This window comes from Phyllostomus hastatus, unplaced genomic scaffold (assembly GCF_019186645.2).
Source record: "Phyllostomus hastatus isolate PE091 unplaced genomic scaffold, TTU_PhHast_1.1 phas_contig_90, whole genome shotgun sequence".
Taxonomy (NCBI): Eukaryota; Metazoa; Chordata; class Mammalia; order Chiroptera; family Phyllostomidae; genus Phyllostomus; species Phyllostomus hastatus.
Window position 1 is genome coordinate 324,880 of NW_025333984.1, and position 21,458 is coordinate 346,337.

General features: G+C 39.1%; 1 protein-coding gene across 1 annotated transcript in view; it reads left to right on the forward strand.

Moving 5' to 3' along the window:
• Window positions 1-21,458, forward strand: part of PABIR2 (PABIR family member 2) — a 302,302-nt gene that overhangs the window by 113,518 nt on the left and 167,326 nt on the right. The gene's annotated exons all lie outside the window — the stretch shown is intronic.

The following is a 21,458-nucleotide window of genomic DNA, read 5'->3' on the forward strand; positions in this document are numbered from 1 at the left end:
CCCTCTCAGGACTGCCTTCTCTGTGTCCCATAAGTTTTGGATTGTTGTGAGTTCATTTTTGCTTGTTTCCAGAAACTTTTTGATCTCCTCCCTAATTTAATTCTTGACCAATTCATTGTTTAGTAGCATGCTATTCAATCTCCGTGATTTTGAGTGTTTTGGGTTTTTTTCTCGGGGTTGGTTTCCAGTTTCAGTCCCTTGTGGTCAGAGAAAATGGTTGGTATGATTTCAATTTTCTTGAATTTATTGAGGCTTGTTTTGTGTCCTATTATGTGGTCTATCTTTGAAAATGTTCCATGTGCATTTGAAAAGAATGTGGATTTAGCTTTGGGATGAAGGGCTCTATATATTACCAGTTAAGTCCATTTGATCTAGGGCGTTGTTCAATGCCACAATATCTTTGATGATATTTTGTTTGGAAGAATTGTCCATTTTTGACAGTGGGGTATTAAAATCCTCTACTGTAATTGTGTTGCTGTCAACATCTTTCTTGAAGTCCTCTAAGATTTTCTTTATGTATTTGGGTGCTCCTATGTTGGGTGCATATATGTTTACAATGTTTATGTCTTCTTTTTTTTTATTTTATTTTAATCATTGTTCAAATATAGTTTTCTCCTTTTTACTCCCAGTCCAGCCCCCCTCCCAACCCTCCCCACTTATCTCCCATTTGTTTATGTCTTCTCAGTAGATTCTTCCCTTGAGTATTATGAAATGACCTTCTGGGTCTCTCTTTATGGCCCCCTTTTTAAGTCTATTTTGTCTGATATGAGTATTGCTACCCCAGCTTTTTTTTTTTTTTTTGGTCTGTTTCCTTGGAAAACTTTTTGCCTGCCCTTCACTTTCAGTCTGTGTAGGTCTTTTGTCCTGAGGTGGGTCTCTTGTAGGCAGCATATCTGTGGGTCATGCTTTCTTATCCATTCAGCTATTCTATATCTTTTGACTGGAGTATTTAATCCATTTATGTTTAAGGTTATTATTGATTGGTAGTTATTCATTGCCATTTTTGTATCTCTCTCTCTCTCTCTCTCTCTCTCTCTCTCTCTCTCTCTCTCTCTCTCTCTCTCCCTCCCTCCCTCCCTTCCTTTCCTTAAAGAAGCCCCTTTAGCATCTCTTGCAGAGCTGGTTTGGTGGAAATGCATTCTTTTCTAATTCTTTTGTCTGAGAAGCTCCTTATTTGGCCTTCTATCTTGATTGAGAGCCTAGCTGGGTAAAGTAGCCTTGGTTGCAGGCCTCTGGTTCTCATTATTTGGAATATTTCTTGCCATTCTCTTCTGGCTTGGAGCATTTCCTTTGAGAAGTCAGCTGCTAACCTCATTGGGGCTCCCTTGTATGTTACTTCCTGTTTCTCCCTTGCTGCCTTTAAGATTCTCTCTTTGTCTTAGAATTTTGCCATTTTAATTATGATGTGTCTTGAAGTGGGCCTCTTTGGGTTCCTCTTGATTGGGATTCTCTGTGTTTCCTGGGTTTGTGTGAGTTTTTCTCTCATCAAATTAGGGAAGTTTTCCATCATTACTTTTTCCAAATAGGTTTTCTATCCCTTGTTCTTCTTCTTCTCCTTCTGGTATCCCTATTATACAAATATTACATTTCATATTGTCTTGCATTTCTCTTAATCCATCTTCATTCTTTCTGAGCCTCTTTTCCTTTTCTTGCTCTTTCTGGATGTTTTTTTTTTTTCTACTTTGTCCTCCAATTCACTGATCCAATCTTCTGCTTCAATGATCCTGCTTTTGATTCCTTCTACTGTGTTCTTCAGTTCAGAAATTGTATTCATTTCCTCTCAGCCCTTGTTGATAGTTTCTATTTCCTTTTTCATGTTGATATAGTTTGCAGTGAATTCATTGTAGTTTCCCTGTAGTTTCTGGTAATTCACTGTGAGCACATTGAGCTTCCTAATAACCATTGCTTTGAACTCAATATGTGATAGTTGAGTTGCCTCTATTTCATTTAGCATTCTTTCTGAGGCTTCCTCCTTTCCTTTCATTTGGGGTTTGTTTCTTTGTCTTCCCATTGTTTGTGAGACTCTTCTTGTTAACCTCAGCTTCTTAAATTGATCTGTTCTGTCTCTCTAGGTTTATGGTGTGAACTTCTGTGGTAGAATACCTGTGAGATTCAGTGGTGCAGTCTCCTTGATCTCCCAAGCTCACTGGTCTTGGGCTGTCGTTTAAGTTGGCTCTGTGTTTGTCTTTAGGTTTTTGATTGACATTGGGTCTTTCTTTGGTGGGTCCTTCCCACCAGCGCATTAACTGAGGGTCACTCTGTTCATCACCTCTTGTATTTTGTTTTGCTGGTAAGGGCAGGTTATGTTGAAGCTGGTTCTTCCATGTGTACAAGGTTTTGAGGTTTCTCTCTTGTTCTTGTTCAGGTGTTTGTTCTGGATAATTTCTCCACTATTTAGTTATATTTCCAGATAGGTCCTGGATTGAAGTTAGTGTGACTTCCACTCCCTCCTTCACCTTCTTCTGTTGTAATCTGTTGGTGGTTCCTTTGTTGTTGGGTTTCCTCTTCCAGCAGGTATTCTGGTGTTCACAGCTTCCACCTACTCTTTTTTGTGATCAGTTGGAGGGAGAAGGCAAAATGGTTTAAGACAGCAAGTGTGTGTTCTATATTTACAGTAGCAGCTGGTAGAGAAGAGATAGTAGATACTTTGGCTATGTATAGTGTTAACTGTGATATTCCACCCAACCTGCCACTTTTTAGAAAGGATGGAAAGAAGATAAGACTCTTGTTGGGGAGGGAAGGATTGTGAGTTGGATCTAGAAGGCCATTAGGTTGTGGGAGGTCAGATTCTGAGGTAAGGTGAGAGTAAAAGATATAAAATAGGTGTAGTGTGTGAGAGAATACAGTTAACCACTATAGTAATAGAGTTTGGGAAACTGTGAAGTGAGCTAAAATCTGGGAGGAGTGTTGTTAAATATTTAAAATTGTATGAAACAACTATTATTTACAATAATATTAGAGCAACAATCATATGACAGAATCTATATGACCTGAATAACAAGAATAGGGAGTATAGGACCTTGGTAGTGTGCTAATGGAACACAAGCGAAGTGAAGGACAGTACATTAGCAGTACATTAGCAATATGAAAGAGAAAACAGGGGAAACCTGTGAAATGATACAATTTAACCAGCCAAGAAGACTAAACAGAAAGAAGAGGAATATAAAAATACTATTAAAATAAAAGATATAAGAATAATGAAAAAAATAATAATACAAATATGCAATAACTTGCAGGTTCTCTGTAATAGCAAAGTGAATTTTGTCTCACTGTCTCAGCTGTTGGGATGTCCCCTCTTTGGGTCCAACTCTGGTCTTTTCACAGTTTCAGATTTCTTTGTCTCACTTGTGGGTATTTAAAAACAATGAAGCAGAAGAGGGAAGGAAGAAGAGATAAAATTGGAAAGAAGAGAAGAAGAAATAAATCAAGGGATGAAGGAGAGAGAGGAAAAAGGATTTGAGAGATAAAAATAATAATAAAAATTAAAAAATAAAAAATTACTTTAAAAAAGCACCTCTTGCTTGTTTCAAACTGGCCACACTGGTTTTTCTGGTCTTGCTGGCTGCAGCAGGCTGAGGAGCTTTTATCCCTTCCCAATGAGCACTCAGGCAGCCTTGCATACACTCTCCCCAGGGCTAGCCTGGCACCTCTCTGCAGGGCCTTGGGTGTGGAATCCAGGCCTTCCACAGAGCGCACTTTCCCCGGGTTGAGGGCACGCTAGCTCAGCCAGGACACCTCTGGCTCCATGGGTTTGGGTGTGCACCCTTCCCAGTGCTATGGGGGACTCAGTGCTTCCAGCTCTACTTCAGGATTGCTGCCTGGCTGAGTGGGGAGGAGGCTGGAGTGATTGTTGCAGGAGAATTCCCCAAACAGTGTCTCTTTTCACTTTTTCTTTTTGAGAAATTCCTCCTACTCAAGCCTGCTGCTCCGTACAGCAGCCACCCTCTCACACAGCCCAATTCTCTAGCCAGACCAGGGACTGTCAGGGTCCGGGCCCACCATGGTGTGACTCTCAACTCTACTGAGCCAGCATCCACAGACTTCGTGGGTGCTCAAAGCCCCTGTGTGTTTGCCACTTAGTCCTTATTCTCCTCTCTGCAACTTCAAGCAACCAAGTCTCTCCCCATGCTGCTCAAACCTTGTCTGGCTGGGGAGGAAGCAGTTGACTCAGCTGTCTCCCAAGAACCCTGTGGCAGACTCAGCCAGTGCTGGGCCTGGGGCTGCAGCCACCCTGGTCCCCGACCTGGTCCCTGGGACCTTATTGTCCTGAAGCACTCTGAAGGACAAACCGGAGAGTTCCAGTTTTGCAATATCCACTACAATTTTTGGTCTCCTATTTTCATATATGCTGGGGTATATTATCGGCTGTTTGCTTTGTTCCTCTGTAGATTGGCTAGTTTTTTCTCATGTGTGTAGGGGGAAGTGGAATCTGCTCCCTCCTACCTTGCCACCATCTTCCTCTCTCCCATTCTGTTCTGATTGAATGTTTATTTCTTCCTTCTGGTCCAAGCCATTGATTTGATTCCCAGTTACCTTCTCTTCACTGTTGGTTCCCTGTATATTTTCCTTTATTTCACTTTCCATAGCCTTCACTTGTTCCTGTATTGTGCAAACATGTTCAACCATTTCTGTGAGCATCCTGATTACCAGTGTTTTCAATTCTGCATCTGATAGGTTGGCTATCTCTTCATTGCTTAATTCTTTTCCTGGAGCTTTGATCTGTTCTTTCATTTGGGCCATATTTCTTTGTCTTGGTGAAGCTGTTGCATTGTAAGAGGAGGAGCCATAGGCATTCACCAGGGCAGGACAACCCATGCCACTGTGTTGTGCTGCTGTCTGTGGGGGAAACGTCAGAGAGGGAACAGTGCTGCTGCTTGGTTCTTGGCTGGTTTCAAGTCACTTCCCCTGCTATCCACAAGCAAATTGGGCCCTTCTCCTGATGATTCTTGGGTGGACAGATTTGTATATGTTCTAGGACCCTGCGGGTCTTTCCAGGGAACTCTTCTGTGAGGCTGGGAGTTTCTCCTGACAACATAATGCCCACAGGATTTTATAGCCAGAGTTTTTGAGGCTTTTTTTCCAATGCTGGAATCCTGGGCTGTGTGGTCTGTCTCACTCCCAGTTGTTCCTCCTGGTTTATCAGCATGCAAATGTGGGACTGCCATTCTACCAGCCGCCACCTTGCCACATCTCCTCTCTACCCCAGCTGCCTGTTTCCACCCCTCCTACCAGTCTGAATGAATGTTTCTTTTCTAACTCCTTGGTTGTCAGACTTCCATTACATTAAATTTTCTGGCAGTTCTGCCTTTTCTGTTTGTTTGTTTGTTTGTTTGCTTGTTTGCTTGTTTGTTTTTAAATTTGTTGTTGTCCTTCTTTTGGTTGTGGGAAGAGGCAAAGTGTATCTACCTATGCCTTCATCTTCCATAAAATTTTTATTCTTTATTTTATTAGTGTGGCATATCACATTGTTTTGTGGATGTTGAAACATTGTTGCTTCCATTGAATAAACCCTACTTGATCGTGGCATATTATCCTTCTAATGTATTATTAAATTCAGCTTGCTAATTTTTTGAGGATTTTTCCAATATGTTCATCAGGTTTATTGACCTGTAATTTTCTTGTCTTCAGTGTCTTTGTCTGGTTTTAGCATAAGGGTAATTCTGGCCTCATAAAGTGAGTTTAAAAGTATTATTTCCCTTTTTGTCTTTTAGAAGAGTTTGAGAAGAATCAATATAAAGTGTTTGCTAGAATTCACCAGTGATGCCATTTGGTCTTGGATTTTCCTTTGTTGGGAGGTTTTTGATTATTGTTTTAATCTTCTTACTAGTAATTAGTCTATTCACATTTTCTATTTCTTCATGATTAAGCCTTGATAGTTTGAATAATCTAGGAATTTATGCATTTCTTCTAGGTTGCCCATTTTTTGGCATACAATTGTTCATAGTAGTCTCTTATGATCTTTTGTATTTCTGTGGTATCAATTGTAATGTTTCCTGTTTCATTTATAATTTAATTTATTTGAATCTTGTTTCTTTTCTTTCTTGGTAAATGTAACTAAAAGTTTGTGTATTTTGTATATCTTTGCATAAAACCAGCTCTTAGTTTCACAGATCCTTTCTATTGTGCTTTTAGACTCTATTTCAGTTCTGATCTTTGTTATTTGTTTTCTACTAACTTTGTATTTAGTTTGCTCTTCTTTTTCTAGTTCCTTGAGGTATAAAGTTAGGTTCTTTGTTTGAGCTTTTTCTTTTTTTTTTAAATGTAGACATTTATTGCTATGAACTCCCCTCTTAAAACTGCTTTTGCTGCATCAAGTAACATCCCATTGTTACCTGTTATAGCAAGGAGATTATATGTGATGTGTCAAGTGAGAGAGACATTCCAGGCTATGATTCTGGAGGAATCTGATTGATATTTTTTGTTCAAGAGTTATAAATAGTAAAACTTATCTAATACTTTCCAAATGCAGCTGAAAAATACTTCATACTGAAAGGCTTACTGGACCATTTCCCGCCCCGGACCTCACTCCTCCTTTCCCAAATTCTTTGACATTGATTGCCCTTCCCCCACAATAATTTTGACTTTAACCATTTACCACCTCATCTTGGTAACTAAATGTTTTCACTGTGTGGTATGGGGTGGGAAAGAGAGAGATTTATCTTTTCTATGAATATATGGTCCCACCTTCCACTTCCAGTCTACTACACGAAGCTTAGCAAAATGTGAGTTCTAAAGGACTACTTTGTGCATTAATTCAGTGATTAATCTTCATAGATATGCCTAATTGGAGCAGAAAAACAATGTGTCTGAGAGGCAGGGCAAGTGCTGGCTTTGTGAGAAAAGTAGGAAGATGAAAGAAAGGTGGACAGGTTTCCCTCTTATAGGCTCACTCCTAAATTCTTAGAGTCAGGTTGTTTGGAACAATTTAATAACTATCTTTACCTAAGTTAGTCAGGGACCTGCCAAGCTAAACAAACGCTGGCTGGCTGGCTAGCTTAGGCTAACTGATGCAATAGGTAAAGGGGATGGAGCTGGCTAGGAAGAGCTGTCCCAAGTGCAGCCCTGTGGGAGAGATCACCTGTAGAGTCCAAAGGAGGAAGAGAAACGCCTTCTATCTTTAATCATAGCTATTTAAGAAACAGGCTCAGCTGTGAACAGCAGACTCTGGGAGAAAAAAAATTAGTCTTTGCAAAGGAAACTTTTTTCTAACCTGAGATCAACCCCAAGAGTCAAACTGTAAAGGGACTGGGAAGGAGAGCCTAGGTATAAAACGAAAGAGTCTGTTATACCCCTTCTTTCAAAGCCAAATCTCCATGTCTGTCATAGTCATCTTCCCTAATATTCATAAAATAATCTCTCTGTGACAAATCTTCGTTTGTCTAATGTGGAAGCCCTATGTTTTTCTAACATAAATCTTCATGTTATCCTCCAAGCATATTAACAGAAGAAACTATGTGAGATGAAATTTGGTTAGAACTTGTCCCCTTCTTCATGTTCAAAACAATGTCTGCTGGCAATTCAGAGCCCTGACACCTACCAACCTTTGTGGGCCCCCACACTACTTTGGATCCAAGCTGAAACTGTTTCTTGAGCTCTAAAATGAACCCTTCTGGGATTTCCACCATTGAGAGTCCCAACCCTCAGCCTACCTCTTTTGCCTAGGTTTTAGGGAGAAAGCATTCTGATTTAACTAGTGCACACTAAGGTATAAATGTGGTCAGATACATGCTCGCCCAGGTGAGTTTGCATTTTCAGAGGGGCCAACCTAAGGAACATAATTCTAAACAGTCAAATTGCAGCACTGTGTGATGAGACAAGGCAACTCAAATATACCCCATGAGTAACAGCATCAGCTACATTTGATGCCATTCCCTTCTGTTGGAATGTTCTGTCCTCTCCTGTTTCTCTCTACAAGTCCTTTTTTCCTTCAGGGCTCAGTTCAATTCTTACCCATGAAGCTTGCCCACAGTGCACCTGTCTCGAATAGCTGCCATACTCAGAAGTCATTGCTCCTCAGTTGTTACATCTGGGTTAGTATGGATTCCTCAAGTATATCCTGAGCTCTGTGAGAGCAGGAATCATATTTTTAAACTTTTCCATCTTCCACAGATCATGGCATGATGCTGAGCTTAGGAAGTGTACAATGAATTTTGGTATTAACAGTCATTGTTTTCCCATGTGTTATCTGATTTGAGTCACAATCCCATAAGGTAGGATTTCATTACTTTTTTCTTGTTTATTATTGTTCAGTTACAGTTGTCCCCATTTTCCCTTCATTACTCTCCTCTGCCCCATCCAACACCCACTTGGAAATACAATCCCCACCCCATTTTCCTTCTCTATGTGTCCCTTGTACATGTTCCTTGACTTACCCCTCCCCTTCTTTCCCTTGTTATCCTCCTCCCACCCCCTCTCTGGTCACTGTCAGTTTGTTCTTTATTTTGATGTCTCTGGTTCTTTCTTTCTTGTTTGTTGGTTCTGTTGATTAGATTCCACTTACAGGTGAGATCATATGGTATTTGTCCCTCACCACCTGGCTTATTTCATTTAGCATAACTCTCTGCAGTTCCACCCATGCTGTTGCAAAGGGAAGGAAATCCTTTTTTTTTTTTTTTTTTTTTTTTTTGCTGTATAGCATTCCATTATGTAAATGTACTACAGATTTTTGATCCACCTACTTACTGATGGGCACTTAGGCTGTTTCCAGCACTTGGCTATTGTATATAATGAACATTGGGATGCATAGATTCTTTTTTTATTGTTGTTCAAGTACAGTTGTCTCCATTTTCAACCCATATCCCCCCACTCCCCATCGAACCCTTTCCCACCTCCCACCCTCAAGCCTACACCCTTTGGATTTGTCCATAGATCCTTTATATGTGTTCCTTGATGACCCTTTACGTATTATCCCCTATTATCCCTCTCCCCCTTCCTCTGTGGTTACTGTCAGTTTCTTCTTTATTTCAATGTCTCTGATTGCATTTTGCTTACTTGTTTTGTTGATTAGGTTCCATTTATAGGTGAGATTATATGATATTTCTCTTTCTCCAAAGTAAAACTATCACTCTTTGCAGATGACATGATAATGTACATAAAAAAACCCTATAGACTCCACCAAAAAACTACTCAACCTAATGAGCGAATTTGGCAAAACAGCAGGGTTCAAAGTCAATGTTCGTAAAATTAAAGGCATTTGTATACACCAAAAATGAAAGATCAGAATCAGAAACAGGAAAAAAATCCCATTTGTTATAGCATAGTCTTTTTTGAATTGGTGTTTCAGGATTCTTGGCGTAAATCCCAACAGTGAAATTGCAGAGTCAAAAGGCAGACCCAATTTTAGTTTTCTGAGGAAGTTCCATACTGTTTTCCACAGTGGCTGCACCAGTCTGTATTCCCACCAACAGTGTACTAGGGTCCCCTTTTCTCCACAACCTCAGCAGCACTTGATTTCTGTTGCTTTGTTTATGATGGCCATTCTGACTGGTGTGAAGTAGTATCTCATTGTGGTTTTAATTTGCATTTCTCTGATGGCTAGTGATGTTGAACATCCTTTCATATGTCTCTGGGCCCTCTGTATGTCCTACTTGGAGAAGTGTCTGTTCAGGTCCTTTGCCCATTTTCAATTGCATTGTTTCTCCATCTGGTGTGGAATCATGAGTTCTTTATTTATTTTGGAGATCACCTTATTCAGTGTATCATTGACAAATATGTTTCCCCATAAGGTTGGTTGCCTTTTCTTTTTACCATTGATTTCTTTAGCTGTGCAACCTTTTAATTTGATGTAGTCTTATTTGTTTATGCTTTCCTTTATATCCCTTGCCTTAGGGGACATATTGGTAAAAATATTACTGCATGGAATATCTGAGATTTTCCTGCCTATGTTCTCCTCTAGGACTTTTATGGTGTCATAATTTATATTTATGTCTTTTATCCATCTTGAGTTTATTCTAGTGTATGCTGTAAGTTGGTGATCAAGTTTCATTTTTCCCCTTTACCTCTCTAGATTTCCCAACACCATTTATTGAAGAGGTTATTTTTACTACATTTTATGCTCCTGTCCCCTTTGTCAAATACTAATTCACCATAGAGACTTGGGTTTACTTCTGGGCTCTCTATTCTGTTCCATTCATCTATGTATCTGTTCTTATGCCAGTATCAGACTGTTTTGATTACCATGGACTTGTAATATAGTTTGATATCAGGTATTGTGATGCCTCCTGCTTTGTTCTTTTTCAAAACTGCTGAGGCTATTTGGAGTCATTTATGGTTCCACATCAATTTTTGAAATATTTGTTCTATACCTGTGACATATGTCATTGGTATTTTGATAGGGATTATGTTGAATGTATATATAGCTTTGGGAATATAGAAATTTTAATGATGTTAATTTTTCCACTTCATTAACATGATATATGCTTCCATTTATTTGTGTGTTCCTTAATTTTTTTCTTTAGTGTTCTATAGTTTTATAGTACAGGCCTTTTATGCCCTTGGTTAGATTTATTCCTAGAAACTTTACTTTTCTTGTTGCTATAGCAAATAGGACATTTTCCCTAGTTTCTGGTTCTGATATTTCACTGTTGGTATACAAAAATGCTTTTGATTTCTGAATATTGAATTTATATCCTGCTATTTTGCCAAATGCACTTATTACCTTGAGTAGTTTTGGGGAGGAGCCCATAGGGCTTTCTATGTACACTATCATGTCATCTGCAAACAATGACAGTTTTACTTCCTACTTTCCAATTTGGATGCCTTTTATTTCTTTTTCTTGTCTGATTGCTTTGGCTGAAACTTCCAATACTGTGTTGAATAAATGTGGTGAAAGTAGACACCCTTGTCTTGTGCATGATTTTAGGGGAAAAGCTTTTAGATTTTTCCCATTGAGTATGATGTTGCCTGTAGATTTCTCATATATGGTCTTTATTATGTTGACGTATGCTTGTTCTACTTCCAGTTTTCTGAGTATTTTTCATAAATGGATGCTGCATTTTATCAGATGCTTTTTTCAGCATTTATTGATATGATCATGTGTTTTTGTTTTTCATTTTGTTTATGTGATGTATCACATTTATTGATTTGCTAATATTGTACTGTCCTTGCATCTGTGGGATGAATCCCACTTGATCACAGTGTATGATCTGTTTAATGTATTGCTGGATGTAGTTTGCCAATATTTTACTGAGAATTTTAGCATCTATGTTCATCAAGGATGTTGGCCTGTAGTTTTGTTTCTTTGTGTGTCTTTATCTAGCTTTGGAATTAGGGTAATTTTTGGCTAATAAAAAGAGTTTGGGAGTCTTTTCCTTTCTTAAATTCTTTGGAAGAGTTTGAGAAGGATAGTGCTTAGCCCTTCCTTAAATATTTCGTAAAATTCTGCTCTGAAGCCAACTGGACCAGGGCTTAGGTGTGCCAGAAGTTTTTGATTACTGCTTCAATTTCACCAGCTGTTATCAGTCTGTTCAGGCTTTCTGCTTCTCCTTGATTCAGTTTTGAAGATTATATATTTCTAGAAATTTGTTCATTTCACCCAGGTTTTCAAATTTCTTCGCATATACTTGTGCACAGTAATTTCTAAACAATCCTTTGCATATCTGTGGTATCAGTCATAATTTCTCCTATTTCATTTCTAATTTTGTTCATTTGGGTCCTCTCTCTGTTTTTCTTGATGAGTCTGGTTAAAGGGTTGTCAATTTTGTTTATCTTTTCAAAGAAGCAACTCCTCGACTTATTGATCCTTTGATTTGTTATTTTTAGTCTCTGTGTTATTTAATTCTGCTCTGATCTTGATTATCTCCTTCCTTCTACTTGCTCTGGGCTTCATTTGCTTGTTGTTCCTCCAGTTCTTGTAGATGTAGGGTTAGGTTGTTTATTTGAAACATTTCTGTCTTTCTTTAGGTACACCTGTATCGCTATGAACTTCCCTGTCAGGACTGCCTTCACTGTGTCCCATAGGTTTTGTACTGTTGTGTGTTCATTTTCACTTGTTTCCAGAAATGTTTTGCTTTCTTCCTTGATCTCATTACTAACCCATTCATTGCTTAATAGCATGCTATTCAGTCTCCATGGATTTGAGTGTTTTTGAGTTTTTTCCCTTGAGGTTGGCTTCTAGGTTCAAGCCCTTGTGGTGTGAGAAAATGTTCGATATGATTTCTATTTTCTTGAATTTGTTGAGGCTTATTTTGTGCCCTCTCATGTGGTGTATCTTTGAAAATATTCCATGTGCATTTGAAAAGAATGTGTATTTTACTTCTTTTGGATGAAAGGTTCTACATAGATATCAGTTAAGTCCATTCGACCTAGTGTGCCATTCAGTTCCACATTATGCTTGTTGATGTTTTGTTTGGAAGAGATCCATGGTTGACAGTAGGGTGTTAAAATCCCCTACTATAATTGTGTTGCTGTGTATATCTTTCTTGAACTCCTTCAAGATTTTTTCTTACATATTCGGGTGCTCCTATGTTGGGTGCATATATGTTTACAATATTTATGTCTTCTTGATGGATTCTTCCCTTGAGTATTATGAAGTATCCTTCTGTGTCTCTTTTTGTGGCCTTTGTTTTGAAGTCTATTTTGTCTCATATAAGCATTGCTACCCCGACTTTTGTTTTCTGTCCATTTGCTTGGAATATTTTTTCCAGCCCTTCACTTTCAGTCTATGTAAGTCTTTTGTTCTATGGTGGGTCTCTTGTAGGCAGCATATGTGTGAGTTTTGTTTTCTTATCCATTCAGCTACCCTGTGTCTTTTGCTTGGAGCATTTATTCTATTTACATTTAAGGTTATCATTGATAGGTAATTATTCATTGCCATTCTACCCTTTTTTGTACCTGTGTTCCTCTTTCTTTTTTTGTTTCTGTTCTTAAAGCAGTCCCTTTAGTATATCTTGCAGTGCTGGTTTGGAGGAGGTATATTGTTTGAGCCTTTTGTTTTTTGTTTTGTTTTGTTTTTGTTTTTTGTCTGGGAAACTCCTTATTTTGCCTTCCATTCTAATTGAGAGCCTTGCTGGGTAGCAGGCTTGGTTGCAGGCCTTTCCTTTTCATTACTTGGAATATTTCTTGTAGTGTTTCTGATGAGAAGTTAGCTGCTAGCCTTATCAGGGCTCCCTTGTATGTTACTTCTTGCTTCTCTCTTGCTGCCTTTAAGATTCTCTCTTTGCCTTTGAATTTTGCCGCTTTTAATTATGATGTTTGTTGGAGTGGGCCTCTTTGGGTTCCTCTGGGTTGGGAGCCCTCCGTGTTTCCTGGATTTGTGTGACTTTTTTCTCTCATCAAATTTGGGAAGTTTTCCATCAGCTTTTCAAATAGGTTTTCTATCCCGTGTTCCTCTTCTTCTCCTCCTGGTATCCCTGTTATATGGATATGATTACATTTCATGTTGTCCTGCAGTTCCATTAGTTGACCTTCATTCTCTTGAGTATTTTTTTCCTTTTCTTGCAGTTTCTGTCTGTTTCTTTCTATCTTGTTCTCCAGCTCTCTCCTTTGATCCTCTGTTTTATCTAGCCTGTTTTTTGATTCCTTCTACTCTGTTCTTCAATTCAGAAATTGTATTCTTCATCCCCTATTGACTCTTTTTGATTGTTTATATGTCATTTTTCATGCTGATATAGTTTGCAGTAAGTTCCTCATAATTTCTCTGTAGTTCCTCATAATTTCTCTGTAGTTTTTTGTAATTCTCACTGTGCTCATTGAGCTTCCTTATAAACAGTGTTTTGAAATCAATATCTGATAGTTTACTTGCCTCTATTCTTTACCACTCTTCTGGAAATTGCTGCTTTACTTTCAATTGAGGGTTGTTTGTCTTTCCATTTTTTGACAGTCCCTTGTTTGCTTCTGCTTATGAAATTGATCTGTTTTGACTTCCTGTGTTTGTGGTATGAACTTCTATGGTATCTGACCTGTGTGATTCAGTGGTGTAGTCTCCTCGATCTCCTGAACTTGATGCTGTTTGGAATCCCCTTATGCCATTTTTGTGGTTCTCTGGATCTAATTGGATTTTGACTGTTGTTGGGTTATTCTTTAGTGTGTCTTTCCCTCTGGCTGGTTGTCTGAGGGTCACTCTACCCACCATGTCTTGTATGCTGTTGTGCAGATGCTGCCAGAACAAAATCACAAAGCCCAGGAAGCAAACTCACACCTGCAAAAATAAGTCCCACCTAAAATCCCACTATCAACAGCAAATTTACCAGTATTAATAAGGGTGTGAATAGATTAAGAGTATTGTAAGAAAAGAGAGTGAAAATAGATGACCTATTGGAAGAAAAGTGATTTTGAGAGGGTAGAGGAAGGATGACTAATAAGAGTAGGGAATTAGACCAATGCAAAGAGAGAAAGTAAAATTTACATGAGAGATAAAAAGTAATGAACAAGGCAGAATGGAGTAAGATAAGGGAAACATATAGTATTAGGTTTAAACAGAAATTTTAAAAAATAAAGTAAAAGAGAGAAAGAAAAAGGAAAAATATATAAATAATAAAGAAACAGGCACCAAACTGGAGTAAAAGATCCACCACAGCACTATCAACAACAAATGAACTACAATTAGAATAGGTGGGATGGGAATAAGAGTGGGGAAAAAAGAAAGAAAAGCTTAAGAAATGTCTAGAGGAATTGGAAGTGATTTTGAGATGATATAGGGAGAGGGTATACTCAGAGTGAGAAATGGAAACCAAGCTAAGACAGGAAAAATATAAAATTTGTGGTGAAAAGAACAGGATGAGAAGGGAATGGTAAAATTTGAGATTTGAAATACAAAAATAGTGAAGATCTAGAGATAAAATTGAAAAAATGCAACAGCAACAACCCTATCCACAGCCAATGAGCAAAGATTGCTGAAGATGGAGAGAGAATGTGGGTATTTTAAGAATGAGAAAAAGAATGTGAGATGACTGTTTATAAGAAAATTGGTTTTGAGAGGATGGACAGGGTAGAAATAGAGTGTAGAAGGAAACAAGTTGTAGCAAGAGAGAAAACAAAATTTAAAACAAAAATAATGAGGAAAGAAGAAAGTAAAATGAAGTAAGAGAAGGGAAGAAGAAAATACAAGAATTGAAATAAACTATAATATAAAGTCTCATAACAATATGCACAAAATTGAAGAAGAAATTAATGTTAAAAAGCCATGCAGTAAAGAAAACATTGCAAATCATGGAGAAGACCACAGTGGATTTCATCTCGTTAGCGTCTAGTATTTACCACTGTTTTTTCCTTTCTGGATCCACCTCTGTTGATGTCAGATGGTGACACTGTCTGACCTTAGGCAGCCTGTTCCAGACTTCCAGGGATCTACTGTCTTTGGCTGACTCCTTCAGTTGTTAATCTAGTCACTCTTTGCTCAGCAGTCAAGCTGAAGCACTACAGGGTGGAGCAGAGTCCCTCCTGGGGGTGGGGCTATTGTTTCCCCTCAGGCTGCTGCTGCTCAGAGGGGAGTGGTCTGCCTGAGCAGAATAGCTGCTGCAGTGTGGGGGATGACTCAGCACCAGAATTCCTGGTGGCTACTCTCTCAGTTCTCTCCCCAAAGCCTCTTCCACAGTCTCTCCTCAAGCATCTCTAGTCCATTCTTTCCCCTCCCCCCTTTACCAGAGCCCAGGGTAACTGGCTGCAAATGACAATTTGTGTGCTGGCCTTTTAAATAGCTCTTGTGTCTCCAGCTGTCTGTCTCTGCTGCCCTGCCGCTTTTCTCAGCTGGATGTTATCTGTGTACTTTTTGGGCTCTGGTGCTCTAGGCTGGGGATCCCATCTGAGGGTTTAGACTCCACACTTCTCAGAGGGATCCATCCAGCCACTGAATATCCCTCCAGCACTGCAGCTGCTGCCCATGGGCCCCCAGCCAGCTCTCTCTTGTCTCCACTGCACTCCCTTCCAGTCACTTGGTGTTGAAACTTTCTTCTGTTTGTCTGTGGTTATAAAGCTTCTTTCTTGCTATTGTTCAGTTGTTTGTTCTGGATGATTTCTCCACAATTTAATTGTAATTTCAGATTGGTCCTGGGAGGAGGTTAGTGTAACTTGTACTCACTCCTCTGCCACCTTGGAACTCTCTTTTTCTTCATCTTCTTAAAGCAGTCCCTTTAGCATGTCTTGCAATGCTGGTTTTGTGGAGGTGTATTCTTTCATCTTTCTTTTGTCTGGGAAACTTCTTATTTCACATTCCATTTTAATTAAGATCCTTGCAGGGTAGAGTAGTGTTGGTTACACACCTTTGCTTTTTATTACTTGGAATATTTCTTGCTATATCCATCTGGCTTGTAGTGTTTCCATTGAGAAGTTAGCTGCTAGCCTTATTGGGGCTCCCTTGTGTGTTACTTCCCATTTCTCCCTTGCTGCCTTTAAGATTCTCTCTTTGCTTTTGAATTTTGCCATTTTAATTATGATGTGTCTTGGATTGAGTCTGTTTGGGCTCCTCTGGATTGGGGCCCTCTATGCTTCCTGGACTTGTGTGACTTTTTCTCTCATCAAGTTAGGGGAGTTTTCCTTCATTACTTTTTCCAACAGGTTTTCTATCTCTTGCTCCTCTTTTTCTCCTTCTGGTATCCCTATTACATGTATATTATTATTTTTCTTTTTGTCCTGCAGCTCCCTTAACCCCTCTTAATTATTTTTGACTCTTTTTTCATTGTTTTGCTCTGTCTAGGAATATTTTTCTACTTCATCCTCCAACTTGCTGATTTGATCCTCTGCTTCATCTAACCTGCTTCTAATTCCTTCTACTGTTTTTTTTTTTCATTTCAGATGTTGTGGTGTTTTTTTTTTTAATTTTCTCTTGGCTCTTATTGATAGTTTCTATGTCCTTTCTCATGCTGGTGTAGTTCCAGTAAGTTCCTTGAAGCTTCTGTGGAGTTCTTTGAAGTTCTCACTGAGCTCCTTGAGTGTCCTTATAATCATTATTTTGAACTCATTGTTTGATATATGATAGTTTGATTGCCTCAATTTTGTTTAAAAGTGTTTCTGGGGATTCCTCATTTCCTTTTGGTTGGGGGTTGTTTCTTTGTCTTCCCATTTTAGGTGACTCTTCTTTTTTTTCTGCTTGTATTAATCTGTTTTGACTCTTGTCTTCATGGTGTGAGCTTCTTTGGTAGGAGACCTGTGTGATTCAGTGGTGTAATCTCTCAGATCACCTGAAATTTATGCTCTTGCACTGCCCTTTATGCCTTGTATGTGTTATTAACTAGGTTTTGGTTGTTATTGGGTTACTTTTTGGTGGATTCTTCCCTCTGGCTGACTGACTGAGAATCACTCACCTTCCACATCTTGTATATTGTTGTACAGGTGCTGCCAGAACAAAACTCAAACAGCCCAAGAAACATACCCACACCTGCAAAGATATCCCCTACCCACAATTACATCGTCAATAGCCAATGTGCCAAAATTAATAAAGGTGTAAAGAGATTAAGACTTTTATAAGAAAGGAAAAATGAATATGAGATGACTAACTGACCGAAAAGAGATTTTGCAAGGGTACAGGGAGGGGCAATAATAGTAGGGAGTAGAGACAAGGAAAAGCATGAAAGAAAATTAAATTTACTTCATAACTAAAAACAACAGTGGAGGGGAGGTGGAATGGAGTAAGAGAGACATGTGTAGTGTCAAAATAAACCAAAATTTAAAGAAAAATATATATTTCTTTATATCTAGTGAGAGTAAAAAGAGACAACCATAAATATATAACTACAACTATAAAACTATAACTATAACTATAATATACCCCTAATTGCAGAAAAATCTCTACCACAGAGATATCCACAACCAATGAGCTAAGATTTATATAGGTGGAATGAGAATAAGAGAGCACAAGTTAAAAAAGAAGAACTTGAGAGATGTCTAGGAGAAACAGAAGATATTTTGAGAGGATAGAGGGAGAAGGAATACTAAGAGTGAGGATGAAAACCTGACTAAGAAAGGGCAAAATTAACATTTCAAATGCAAAAAGGGAAGGGTGAGAAGAAGGCAAAGTGGAGTAAGAGAGGGGAACAGTGAAGTTTGAGATTTGAAATACAAAGACAGTCACTATCTAGAAATAATATTGAAGAACTATAACAATGGCCACCTTATCTACAGCCCATGAGCAAAGACTGATAAAGATGGAGAGAAAACAAAGGCATTTTAAGAACAGGAGATGGAATGTGAGATGACTAATGACAATCACAAATGGTTTTGAGTGGCTGGAGGGGGGAGCAATAGTAATAGTGCAGAATAGAAATAAGTTGTAGCAAGAGAGAAAATAGAATTTAAAACAAAAATATGAAGGGGGAGGGATGAGGTAGTATGGGTTAAGAGAAAGGAAGAATAATATATGAGATTTGAAATAAACTATATTGTAAAATCTGGTGCTATATTATGCCCAAACTTGAAGGATATGAAATGAATGTTAAACAGCTTTGCAGGAGAGAAGATAGCATCTTGTTGCACCTGTCTCCATTTTCTCTGCTCTTCCGGAGCAGAGGAGCTGTATAGCACGTAGTGTCTGGTGAAAGGCATTTTCTTCTTTCCCCTGAGAAATTGTACAGAGCAGGAAACTCCTGGACCTGACCTTGCAGCTCTGCTGAGCCTGTAATCCCATAGGTGGGGATTGGTTCACCTGTCTGTGAAAGGCTCCTGCTGACTGGAGCAAATCTCAGGCATTGAGTTCCTGCATTCCAGACCCAAGCCTGCCACTCTCTAGCAGGAGGTTTGGCCTGAATTCCCCACTCTGCTCTGCCCTCTGCCTGGGAGCCATGGTGGGTCAGGTCCTCCCAATACTTCAATGTATTCTCCACCTCTGAGTTTTTTGGTTAGCAAAGCTGCTGCATCCCACCCATGCACACGCCTTCACACCTGGGTCCCTTCCAAGTCTCAGGTATGCCTCAGCTCCCCTTTTAAAAGACTTTCTCTATGGTTCCCACACTGTAGTGCAGGTCCCTAGGAGTCCTGTTCTCCATATGCTCCCTCTCCCCCAAAATTACACAGTTTCTCATGGTCAGGGATGACCACCTCCTTACAGGGCTTCCAACAACTTTAGATAGAGTTTCTCTCTGAATCTTTCCTGGATGGCATTGGGAAGATCTCCTCAGCTACAGTATAATACAAGGTAGTGACAGCATGCTGTCGCTGCTCCCTCCAGAGGTCTTCAGCCTCTGGCCTCCTGTTCCCACTGTACTGTTTTTAAAGCCCACACCTCCCAGGCCTTCTCTCACTGCCCGTAGCTCATGGGTTCTGAGCTGATCTACAGCTGCCCTGACTGTGCACCTAACAGTGCAGTGCTGGGCTGGGCAATGGTGGTGGTCCACCTAGAAAGCCCAGGTCTTCTGCTCCCAGTCTGCCTAGAAAGCCCAAGCCACTGGTCCCTAGGTTCCCTGCAGGCAGGCCAGTTCCTGCATACTTCTGCACACTCCCAACACTTCCCTCTGTTTATGCTTTTACTGACTCTCCGCTGTGTTCTGACCTCAAATCTGGTCTGTGTCTCTCATTACTATTATTTTACAGAGGAACATATGTGGTGGGAGAAACACTACTGAAAAGGAAAAAAATGACTTAAAATCTTGTGTCCCCTTATTTCTGGAAATTCTCAATTTATCAGTCAATATAATATTTTTCAGTTTGACCTCTGTGATCAGCACTGTGCTATCAGAAATATGAAAGAGGCATAGACCTGGAGTCCTGCCCTCAAGTCAGTCATGGAGCAGTGGCTCTAAACTTGGTGGATCATCACAAACACCATCTCCAGAAAATCTGATTCAGTAGATCTTGGATAGGGCCCAGGTATTTCTCAAAGCCACTTGATGAATTCTGATAATCAGCCATGACTGAAAACCACTGTTCCAGTTGATCCATATATATTTAAGATTTGACAGGCCTATGAAGACAATCAGGTCATTTTCCCAAAGAGTGGGGGATGCACTAGTGATGGGATTGAGATACACAAACTTTACTTTTAAATATTTGTTTTAATGTATATTAGAAATAATATAGCCATTTCATATACCTACCAGTTCACTGATATACATTCCTTTTATTTAAAATGCATTTAATTCTGACACATGCAATAACATGGATGAACCTTGAAAGCATGATGCTAAGTGAAATGAGCCAATCACAAAAGAACAAATACTACATGATTTTACTTATATGAAATACCCAGAGTAGTCAAATTCAGAGAGGCAGAGAGTAGAATGGTGGTTACTGGGGATTTGAGAAGTGGAGAATGGAAAAATGCTGTTTAATGTGTATGAACTTTCAGTTTTGCAAGATGGGAAGTGTTCTAGAGATGGACAGTGGTGGTGGTGATGACTGCCTGACATTGTATATGTACTTAATGTCACTGAACTGTACACTTTAAAATGTTTAAAATGGTAAATTTTATCTTCTGTATATTTTACCACAATAAAATGTATTTAAATGAAAAAGTAAGATAAAGTTTAAGTAAACATTGAGACAGATTGCAGATGAAATTTACATGAAGGCACTGTGCAAATGGATGGTGTTTGAGAAATATTATTGTGGTTTAACTTATTTTACTTAGGAGCCCAGAGCCCAGAGAATAGAAGGAACTTGCTGAATGTCACCCATTAAAGTCATAGGCAAGGCCAGGAGTTGCACCCAGGTCTCCTGATTCTGTTAGTGTTTTTTCATTTATACCATCTGATTAGTTACTAAATATTGTAGTAGGCCAGCAATTTTCCACCATTTTTTATCTCATGGCACATATAACTGAATTACTAAAATTCTGTATCATGCCAAAAAATCTATTTTTTGCCAATCTGACAAAAAAGTGTAATTTTGATTTATTCACACTGGACAGCTATTGTGTTGTCAGTCATCATTTTCTAATTTGGCAATCTAAGGGAAAAGATGCTAGTGTCCCTGACTATATAGTAAGGTATTTCATGTTTTAAAAATTCTTGTAGCACACCACTGTGCCTCTTATGGCACACTGGTTGAAAATCAATGGTGTAGGCAACAGATATAGGAAGTACTCTGTGTATGCCAGAGAAATCAAGGAGAGCTTAATGGTGGAACTGGGAATTAACATAGGCCCTAAAAGATGGAATGGCTTGAAAATCAGAGGAGATAGAAGAGGACATGAACACAAAGGACTAGAAGCAAGAACAGGTATGCTTTGTGGTTTATACTGACACAGTGATGCTGGAACTCTGGCTGGAACAGGGGGTTTATGTTATGCAATAATAGAAAGCACTTGAATGATAGGTTTATTTAGACTTGATATAATAAGCAATAGGCCACTCTTGTAGAATTTTGAGCAGAGATGTGACATGCTGAAAGCAGGCTTGTAGGAAGATTAATCTGTCAGTGACCAACAAGATGGATAGAATGAAATCAAACCAGTGAGTGAGCCCTTGTAGGAATCCAGCCATGGTATGATAAGAACCAGAACTGAGATAGTGGCAGTGGAAATAAAGAGGCAGAGGCAAATCAAATGCCAATTCAAAGGCAAGTCAAAGGCAGAACAACCAGGACTTAGTCAT